An 8,098-nucleotide genomic window follows, 5' to 3' on the forward strand; every position below is an offset into this window, starting at 1 on the left:
CACAGACACACGCTCAGAGGGTTTCCTTCATCTGACCTCCCTGGCTCTGGCCTTTCACTGGGTTGCCGTGTCTGACAGCGATCACAGCCCTGATTCCAACCCCGCTGCATCCTCCCTACAATAAAACACTTTTACCTCCTATCCCTGCCCGCTTAGCCTCTGGATTTGGCTTGATATTTACATCTCTGGCCTGAGAGCTGGTCTGGTCTTCCCTGGCTACAGGGGGGGAGGAGTGGGGGGGGGGAGGCGGGATTTAATCTTTTCACATCTCCAGGTTCTCTCTATTACTGCACATCTACCTCGTGGGCAGAATACTCATGTGACCAACCCAAAGAGATCATATCCTAGAAGAATCAGATAGGACACTTATGAGCAACTGATATGAGGGTGCTATCTCTCCTTAAGACCAAGGATGGTGCAGTAGTTTGCTAGAGCTGCAAATTGGGTGGCGTAAACAACCGAAATTTATCATCTCACAGTTCTGAGACCAGAAGTCTAAGATCAAGGTGGTAGCAGGGTTGGTTACTTCCCAGGACTATAGGGGAGAATCCGTTCCATGCTTCTCTCCTATCTTCTGGTGCTTTGCTGGCAATCTTCGGTATAGATGAACCACCTGACCTCTGCCTTCATGTTCACATGGCATTCTCTGCGTGTGTGTGCCTGTGTCCAAATGCCCCCCCCACCATTGTTTAAAAACACTTTTTATTTATTTATTTATTTATTTTAGAGAGAGAGAGAGCAAGAAGGGCAGAGGGAGGGGGAGAGAGAACCTGAGTGCGGAGCCCGACCTGGGGCTTGATACCACAACTCAGATCACGACCTGAGCCAAAACCAAGAGTCAGACACTTAACTGGCTGTGCCACCCAGGCACCCCTAAACCTCCCCCTTTTTATAAGGACACCAGTCATACTGGATTAGGGGGCCACTCTATTCCAGTATGATCTCATCTTAACTAATTACATCTGTAATGACCCTATTTCCAAATAAGGTCACCTTCTGGGGTACTAGGGGTTAGGACTTCAACATCTCTATGGGGAACACAACTCAACCCCTAGACATGCTGACTTTCTCTGCACGAGTACCTAGTAGGGCTCCTGACCAGACTAGAGGGAAGGTGAGACACTCCTATGGAGTGCTAAATTTAGAGGGCATGAAATAGCAGTCAAGATAAATATTATGATGATATATTTTTAAAAAGAAAAAATTACTAAAACAGCCCAAGATGAACAAAATATCAAGATTTTAAATAAAAGCAGTGTCTGACCCCACTGTCCTCCACAGGGAGAGGCCTTTGTCTTTCTTTACTCTTGAATATGATTCCGCGAAATTTAGAACACCACTGAAGACACTGTTTTGGTTTTTAGAATTCAGAAGGCTCATTTAACACTAGGAGTGAACTTTATTAATTTCCTACCTCAGTAATTCTCTGCCAAGTACTTTACACTTCTTTCAAACTATGTGTTTAATTAGAATACCTTGATTTCCCAGACTCACTTAAACACTTCCTGGAGGGGGGTCTCTCTGCTTCAGTTTGATGTCATTTGGCCCTGTCATTTGTTCCCTAGTCTTTGGTGTTTTGTTTTGTTTTCCTTAAATACCAAATGATGGTGCACTTGATTGAGCAGGGCTCTCTCTGCGCTCCCCTCCCTCCTGGCCTCTTCTGAGGGTGGACTGGATCTCTCTGGATGCTTCTTCCTCCTCATTGCGAGGGTAAGGGTAAGGGCAAATCCTGGGTGTGATGATGAAGTAGCAATTTCCACAAGACTCGTTAAACTCACCCACACAATTCTAGAGAAACCACCTCAATTCCTGAGCGATTAGCATTAAGGTTTTTTTTTCAGGGGCCGCCTGGAGCTATTTTGCCAAAGTAGCAGAGAGAAAAAGGTAACAAGAGCAGGTAGGACAAAATGCTAACAAGGAAAAACGACCCCAGAAAAATACACAATAAACAAATCAGAAGAGACCCGAAACCAGGGGAAAAGAAAGGGAAAGAAAGAAAAAAGAAAAAAAAAAAAGAAAAGAAGGATAGGATCAAATATGATCAAGCTGGTGGATAGATCAGTGCCATACACTAGATTTTGGGCATATTTTGGTCTGTTAGAAGAAACTGCCTCCCAAAATTTTAAAGAAAGAAAAACTTATATGTGTACAAAAATAAGGGTAAATATGATGAAGGGATGGAATATGACTGTAAAGATGAAAATTACAAAAGATTTTATAAAAGGAATTAATAAGTTAAGAAGTTGGTTGGAAAAAGAAAGAAGAAAAATTAAAAAAAAAAGAGAGAATGTGATCAGGCAGGAGACTAGAACAAAGCCATACACTAGAGATTTAGGGTATATTTTGGTCTGTTAGAAGAAACTGTATCCCAAAATTTTAAAGAGAGAACAACTTATATATATATCCACCAAAAATAAGGTTAACTACTATGATGGGATAGAATATGACTCTAAAAATGAACAATAAAAAAGTTTTTAAAAAAAGAGATTGATAAGATGTTGGTTGTAAAAGGGAAAAAGAAAAATTCAAAAAAAAAATAGAAAAAGAAAAAAAGAAAATTAAAAAAATTAACTTTGAAAGACTAAAGAATCATGGGAAAAAAAGCCATGGATTCTATGTGCAGTATTCCCGAAGCACTGGAGTTCTGCCGTTTTCATTGATCGGTAAACTTGGTCTTGGCGGGCCGTTCTTGCTGATCTTCTGGAGTAGGGGCCTGTTGCAGTGATTCTCAAATGTCTTTGCCTGAGGTGGAATTGCACAGCACTTGCTGGGGAGCGCTGTGAATTGTGTAAGACTGATGAATCACAGAGCTGTACCTCTGAAACAAATAATACATTATATGTTAAAAAAAAAAAAAAAAGAGAAGATAGTAGGAAGGGAAAAATGAAGGGGGTGAAAATCAGAGGGGGAGACGAACCATGAGAGACTATGGACTCTGAGAAACAAACTAAAGATTCTAGAGGGGCGTGGGGTAGGGGGATGGGTTAGCCTGGGGATGGGTATTAAGGAGGGCATGTATTGAATGGAGCACTGGGTGTTATACGCAAACAATGAATCATGGAACACTACATCAAAATAAATAAATAAATAAATAAATAAATAAATAGAAAAAAAAAGAGCAGGTAGGGAGGTTAGAACTGGGCCTTTTGAGTTCTGGTGAGCAGCACAACCCTTTTACAAACTACATAGTTTGCAGCTCGTCTTTCTCCATGGCGGTCAGGGCGGATGGGTGACTGGACGTGTGGCCGTTCGTTATCTCTGTTCCTAGGCTCTTCCAGCTCCCTCCTGGAAGGACGTTTTTCTTTCCATCACCTGTCAGACCCCCCAACTTCATTCTAACTTAGCTTTCCATACCACGCATACACATCCAGCCCATGCATTTCTACACCTACACCAAATTCATTTGCCCGCCACCTAATTCAATAGCAGAGAATATTTCTTTAAGCCCTTGATTTCCTTTGTGAACTGCAAATATTGACCAGGCTAGTTTCCATGGTTATACTGAGGGGGACGATGGTCTCTGCAGTGGATTTGTTTTATCAATGTTCTGATCTTTTTTCTATGCTGTTCACTAATCCCCTAAATTTCATAGCTTTGAGCAAACAATGGCTCTCTCACTGTGTTAATGTGCACAAGACTGCACAGTCCTTGGCACCCAGCTGGAGTCTAATAAATCATAGCTCTAATTATATACCCAATAAAGAAAATCTAGGAATCATTTTTTTTAAGAGTAAGGACATTTTACAGGGCTAGCATTTAGGCAAAAGTGCTGTATTTCTTTCTTCTTTTTTTTAAGATTTCATTTATTTGAGAGACAGAGAGAGAGTAGAGTGAGAGAGAGAACGGGAGCTGGGGGGGTGGGGCAAGGGGGAAGCAGACTCCCCGCCGAGCAGGGAGCCCCATGCGGGGCTCGATCCCAGGACCCCGGGATCATGACCCAAGCCGAAGGCAGATGCTTAACGGACTGAGCCAACCGGCCGCCCCCTGTGCCATATTTCAGTATCCAGAAGACCAACATCTAGGAGGCTGCAGAGAGCAGGGGCCACAGCTGTAGACTGGCAGTCAGCCTTGCAGAGAGCTAACTGCAGCTCTGCTGCCGGTGGGGGGGACTAGTTAGCAAGTTACCTCTTTCCTGGTGTGTAAAATGAAAGCATTAGCGCATACGGTGGCGAAGAACCCTTCCGGCTCTAAGTCTGTGACACGTTGATGGCTCCTGTTCCCGGATGAAGGGACACGCTCGGAGGAAGCGCCTGCTGCGCCCGTCAGCAAACGGAAATGGGAGTCCTTTGAGTCTCTGTAAAGGTCGGTGCTGCCATCGGTCACAATTCTCCTGAACTCAATAAACTGTGCGATATTCTGGAAACAGCTGCCTCTCAGGAATGGTGTGCAAGTCATCCAGTTGGGAGAACAGAGAACAAGAAATCATCGTAAAATGCTCTCAGGGAGACAGAAGATGCTCGAAATAGAAGCCATGCTCTTTACAGAAAGAATCAAAAGCCGTTGCACAACTATTTGTGTGACTTGTGCCTAAAATGAATATTTTTAGTTTTTAGGCTTTGCTTTTTTTTTTTTTTCCCCTTAAAGAGCCAGGGAAATTGGAAAGGGAGCGATTTCTTCAGAAGTCGAAGAGAAAGAAAGGGAAAGACACGGGGAAGCCAGCGAGCGGAGGTGGCCGCGTGTCTGTGCTGTTGTCTTCGCCCCGAGCGCGCCGCGACCCCACCTGGAAGCTCTCGCAGGCTTGGCGGCAAGACCCGCGCGCTGTCTCTTCCCATTTCAGCCGGGCGGGCTGGGAGAACTTGGCTCAGTAGTGCCCCGGTAGTTAGGCTACACAACAGCTGTGGAAAATTATAAGCTAACAGAGAGACAAATGGCTTGGGAGTGAATAAAGTTAGCAACTCTGGAAAGCTCAGTAACAGTTCATCATGTTGGGCTTCTCCCTAGACTAAGATCCCAGTTCCTAAACGGGAATCCAAATGGCAGTAAGCTTTTTACGTCACTCGCCTCCCTTTTTTTAACCTCTTGTTTTTATGTTGTCAGTTAGAGCTCAGAGTAGATGGCTTCATCTTATTCCATTTCGTTCCTCTTGGCCTTGAGCCATCCTCCTCTTTGTGCCATCATCCCAAACAAACGCATGTTCGTGGTCGTGCAGCGCTCTCTCACACACACGCACACACTCATCCATGTGCATTGCCTCATATTCACACACCTCACACCCACACACTCACATGTGGACACACATGTGCACACACTCACCCATGTGCATTCCCTCACACAACACACACTCTTCACACTCACACATGCAAGTGTACTGACTTGTGAACACACACATGCACACACTCACCTATGTGCATTCCCTCACACTCATGTAACACACATACTCCTCACACGCACACTCACGTGTGAACACACCCTCTCACACATGCACACACTCACCCATGTGCATTCCCTAATACTCACCACACACTCCTCACACACACAGACTCACATGCGAACACTCTCTCACATTCATGCATGCACGCATGTACATACTCTTGCACACACTCATGAGGCTCCCAGTTTATTACCGTCCATGTCTGGGCTGTGGTCATAAGGCCACTCTCTGAATTTCTTCTCACTCTTCCGGGTAGCTGGAACTGCATGTGTCTCCTCCTGAAAGTTGAAAGCTCACTGTGTTCGTATGTGTAACTGGTTTATTAAATGGTATAAATTGGGTGAGGAACACACATGAGGTGGTTTTATTATTTTTCCAAATACAACCTTCCAATATGCTTTATTGAATCTCCCTTTCCTTCACTTAATGGTAGATCCCAGGGCTTCTCAGGTATTGTCAGGCATCTAAAAAATACAGTCTGGGCCAGATGAAAACAGTATATTCTCAGCTTTAGTGCTCATTCACTCACTTCCCTGAATGCTGTCCAGGCACCCAGGACCTTGTAGAGAGGAGGCGGGTGTTTGGCTTTTTTGCTGCTTTTCACCTCTGCTTCTAGCCTCTGTTGAGAGGAGGGGGAGCTATGATCAAAGGGGCAGAAGCTTTTATGTAGTTGTGGCTGCTGGAGTTCTTTCCTGGCCGTTGATGGTCCCTATCAGAGGCATCAGAGGGCCGGCTCTGGAAGGGGTGCAAGTGGGTGCTTTGGAGGATGACGTGCTGCCTCCCCACAGACAGGTTCCTGATGTGGAAACCCAGCTGGCTCAATGTTTTCTGACTGTCACCCCTCAGCTCCTACGCCATCCAGCACCCCCACGGCAAGCCTACCTCCAGGATGCTGTAGTGGGAAGGCCGCTCAAAACAGACCGAGTTCTGCAATGTTCATGAGCAGCTCACACGTCCTTGTGAGGCAAATGGTGAGGTGCCAACCTCGTCATTGCTGCTGGTCTGGCCGTCCGGTGGTCTAGCCCGGAAAGGCATCGAAGGCAGACCTATACATCCAACTGAGGAGATGTCCCTAGTAACTTTTCTTGCATTTGCTCTTATTCTTCCCAAATGAGACTTTTGGAGCATTTGGCTTTTTAGAGGGAGTATCTGTGCTAGGCAATATTGTAAGAAAGCCCCAAGATCCCTGCCCTGCATTATTCTGAGATTGTGACTATGATGGGTTTTACTTCTATGATTAGGTCATGTCATATGGCACTGTGGACTTTAAGAAAGGGAAGCTGTTGGCGTGCGCCTGACCTGATCAAGAGAGTGCTTAAGAGAGACTGGGGCTCTTCCTGAAAAGAGATGAAGTGGGAGAGGGAGCGGACGCAGGAGCTCCATTTCTGACTTTGAACGTAGAGGGGAACGCATGGTGAAGAGCGTGGATGGTCTCTACGAGCAACCCTCAGCTGACAGACAGCAAGGAAACTGCGACCTCAGTCCTACAGCTGCAAGGAACCAAGTTCTGCCACATCCAGGTGACCTTGGAGTTGAACCCAGAGCATCAGGTGAGATCCCTGCCAGCCGACACCTTGATTTCCGCCTGTGAGACCTTGAACAGAGAACCCGGCAGCACTGGGCCTGGGCTTCTGACCTACAGAACTGTCAGCTAATGAGCTCCTGTTGTTTCGAGCCGTTAAGTTTTTGGTGATCTGTTACAAAGCAGTAGAAACGAATAGGCTGCTCCTTCTCCTGCAGGCAGGGACGAGGAAGAGAGGACTCCGGTGCTGTCCATCTAAGTCAGCAATTCCCAATCCCAGCTAGTGGGTTTTGTTTGTTTGTGCACATACCGAATGGAGGCAGGTGGTGGGGTGATGGTAGCCGGCTCAAGGAGCCCTGGGGGAACGTCTGGCTGCCTCTGGGGCCAGCTCTAGTACTGTCATTTTCAACTTGGGATTTTAGCTGCAATTCCCAGACAAAGGAAAAAGACATGTACAACATCCCGCTACCCACAGGGAAGGCAGTGGTCCCAGTATCTTCGTCCCTTTGTAACCATTATGTTGACTCAGTGTGGCTCCAAGGTGTAATTGTTCAGCGATTTTATTTTTGCTCCTACGGTTCCTCCGTTCTGTGGGACTAATTCGTCTCTTGCTCCTGGATGACCATGACTTTCATGGTCACCTTCAGGTAATAAAAGGTCTTCTAATCAGTAATTAATATGTGTAGTTCCAAGTAATAGCCCAAACTTCCAACTTGGCTCAAGGTCACAGCTGCACCTCTTTCCCAGCTGCTCTGCCGGTGACTTGCAGGGTGGAGGGGAGCAGCTGACTTGGGTTTCCTCCAACCTGCTTTGATCCACCGGCTCCCTTTCCCCTCACTCTGCTTTCTTCCCTCTGTGAGGCTGGAGAGGAAGAGTAATGGAACGTTCCAGGCTTGTCTTTACTGTAGGTAAAAGATCCCTCATACAGGAGGGTGTCCCGAAAGCACCCAGAGAGAAGCCATGAGAGGACCAGCTGTAACCTCTGTCATGCCCAGGGAACAAGAGGCCAGCCCGAGTGGCACTTGGAACTTTCCCTTCCCTTCCCTCCTTGCCTCCTTCTGATTTATGTGACCCTGGCCCCCCCAGCTTCTCTGGCTTCAACATGCGCGCGTCCATCACGCTGCCTCCTTTCCTTCTCCTGCTTCCCGCTCAGGCGGAGAGGTTTCTCAGTTTTCTGCCTTGGATTTGCTTCTCTTGTTCCCCTG

Source organism: Leptonychotes weddellii, chromosome 5, assembly GCF_054177405.1.
Source record: "Leptonychotes weddellii isolate Sample4059 chromosome 5, ASM5417740v2, whole genome shotgun sequence".
In the NCBI taxonomy this organism is placed as follows: domain Eukaryota; kingdom Metazoa; phylum Chordata; class Mammalia; order Carnivora; family Phocidae; genus Leptonychotes; species Leptonychotes weddellii.